At 35.1% G+C, this 3,112-nt stretch overlaps 1 non-coding gene across 1 annotated transcript; it reads right to left on the bottom strand.

Moving 5' to 3' along the window:
• Positions 1 to 2,400: 2,400 nt before the first annotated feature.
• On the bottom strand, positions 2,401 to 2,507 carry LOC128292094 (small nucleolar RNA R71). Its single transcript, XR_008282079.1, has one exon. It is a non-coding gene; the product is annotated as a small nucleolar RNA R71 (small nucleolar RNA).
• Between the last annotated feature and the right edge of the window lie 605 nt (positions 2,508 to 3,112).

Below are 3,112 nucleotides of genomic sequence, written 5' to 3' on the forward strand. Positions count from 1 at the left end.
CTTTATTATATAGTTTTCATGCAGAAAATGACTTCTTTTATATTAATTTGAGCATATTATATTCTCAAGCTATAAATGGGCCATGCATGGTTGAATTAAATAATAAAATATAAATTTATATTCAATAATTTATTTTAATATATTTCATTAATAAATTGGGTTTTAATTAATTAAGTAAATTGATTAATTAAAGTGGTTAAATTATATTATTTGGTCTTCTAAATTATCTACTATTGTTGGATAGGTTTGAGAGCTTTATGTTGATTACAAAACCATCCAAATGGAGGACCAAGTCAACCCAAAATTTGGCTGCATGTGGATGTTCATAAATCAAATTTTGGTTTAATTACACAAGGTCCTTGAAGAGTTGAAGAAATCAGAGATTTACTCAGAGATTTGCAATTGACCGAGTCTTGATCCTGATGATGTTGTGGCACTTAAATCAAGAAAAAATCAGTCACACTCCCACAAATCATGGCCGGCCACTCTTGGATGAAGTTTCAAATGATGGACACTCCTATTTTTAGCAAATTAGCTCCCTTGCCTCACCTATAAATAAGACCCCATTTCTCACTTATCCATCATACTTTATTCATCCGTCACTCATTCATCATTCTCTCCCCTCTTAACTCTCTTAGCTTTCTTTCCCCCTCACGCCTATCATCATCTTTGCATAGGTATTTTTAACAAATTAGCCTCTTAAAGATCCCTTGGTTGGCCACCTCGGAGAGTCATCAGCAAAGGAGCAAAGCGAAGGAACGAAGGAGCCCTTGTCAGTCAGAGTCTTGGGTGACAGCCACTTTGATTTAGGTTTAATCTTTCTTTTATTTAACTTAATTCAAGAATGTTTGCTATGTGTTTACTGTTCTTGTTTACAAAAATGATAGCTTAATTTCATTTAAGTTAGGATGATTGCTTTGATTAAATAATAATTATTTGATTCATGCTTATAATGTTTGTGCCTCAATTGATCATGTTTTCAATTAAAATCAAGTCTGTATTCCGTTCATACGTGATTGAAATGCACCTAAATTAGCTGAGCAATCCTAACAGGCGACGGCTAATGGACACATAATTGAAATGTACATGCTCAATTTAGATCCTAACCAGATTAAATTGCAAGTTACATAACAACCCTAGCCAGGCTCTGTTATCTGCATAGCTTTTAGATTTGTGTGATTAAACTGTTTCAAACCTTGTGTGATTAAACTGTTTCAAACCTAACACGTCCCTGTTACCTCGCATGAATACTAAGAAAACCTTAGTAAATAAGGATAAGTAAAATGCATATTTACTAAGTAAAGGCTTCCAAAAGGACCTAATGTGGTTTCCAAACTCATGAAAGATCTAGTTGCAATGGAATGCTTTTCCGAATATTGATAAGCATGTTGATAATAATTTGAGATTAACTAAAGTAATTGTCCTAGCTTATTTATGTTATAATTGTTGCTTAGTGTTAATTCTACTAAAATCCATTTCATTCATATAGTTTGCATACTTAGGATAAATTGTATTAGGGATCATTGCATTTAGTTTCATATACTTAATTTTTCATCACTTCTCAATTATATTGTTTTTATTTATCAAATTGTTAATATAATTTTACAAATTAAGTGACTTAGCACAAATACAATCCTTGTGGAGACGATACTCGATACTAACTTATTACTTGATAACGATTGTGTACACTTGTACAAACTTGAGCGTTACAAGTTTTTGGCATCGTTGCTGGGGATTGTCAACTATTTCCATAGTCATACTTTGAGAAATTATTTATTTTCAATTTGGTTTTTTCTAACAGTACTAACTTATTTTTTTTTAATTTTGTGATTTTCTTTTCAGGTGTTTATGAACATAGATCGGATTATCGATTTACTCCCAGTAAATCCTAAAAATGAGCGAACTTTCAGACAAAGAAGATGTGAACGAACAACTCAAAGACAAGTCGAGATGGACCTTGGAAATCAGAATCAAGACCAAAGTATTGAAGTCGATCATGTTCGAAATCCCATCCTCATTTTCGATGATAGGGATCGATGCATCAGACAATATGCTGTGCCACTTTTCAATGAGTTAAATCTAGGAATTAGAAGGCTAGATATTGAGGCAACCCAATTTGAATTGAAACCAGTGATGTTTCAAATGCTCCAAATGGTGGGCCAATTCAATGGTATGCCCATGGAGGATCCACATCTCCACCTTCGATTGTTTATGGAGGTGAGTGATTCATTCAAGATAGTCGGTGTGACTGAAGATGTACTGAGGTTGAAGTTGTTTTCGTACTTGTTGCGAGATCGAGCACGAGCATGGCTCAATTCATTGCCACCAAGTTTCATATCTACATGGCAAGAATTAGCAGAGAGATTTTTGGTTAAGTATTTCCTGCCTAGCAAGAACACTAAGTTGAGGAACAAGATCATAACTTTCCAACAACTGGATGACGAGACTTTGTATGTGGCTTGGGAGCGATTCAAGGAGTTACTTTATAAGTGTCCTCATCATGGGATTCCTCATTGTATCCAGTTGGAGACATTCTATAATGGTCTCAATGCACATACAAGATTGATGGTAGATGCTTCTGTGAATGGTGCAGTTTTGTCTAAGTCTTATAATGAGGCTTATGAGATCATTAAGAGGATCGTGAGCAACAACTATCAATGGCCAACAAATCGAACAGCTTCAGGAAGACGTATAGCTGGAGTTCATGAAGTTGATGCTCTCACTTCGTTATCAACTCAGGTATCGTTTATTTCCTCTATGTTAAAGCAGTTTACCACTAATAATGCTAATAATTTTGTAGCTCAGCCACCAAGTCCGTTTGAAGTAGTTTTCTGTATGCACTGTGGGGAAGGTCATTTTTTTTAGAATTGCCCATTGAATCCCGAGTCAGTATACTATGTGGGGAACCAACACCAAAATAGGAATGGACAAGGACCCCAGTCCAACTTCTATAATCCTTCATGGTGTAATCACCCCAACTTTTCTTAGAGCAGCCAAAGAATTGGACCAAACAAAAACTTTATGCGGCATAGACTCAACCAATCTCTAGGGTTTAATCAGCAAGCTCCAAAACCACCTCAAGCTGAAGAGTTGAACAGTTTGGAGAACTTAT

Source organism: Gossypium arboreum, chromosome 4, assembly GCF_025698485.1.
Source record: "Gossypium arboreum isolate Shixiya-1 chromosome 4, ASM2569848v2, whole genome shotgun sequence".
Taxonomy (NCBI): Eukaryota; Viridiplantae; Streptophyta; class Magnoliopsida; order Malvales; family Malvaceae; genus Gossypium; species Gossypium arboreum.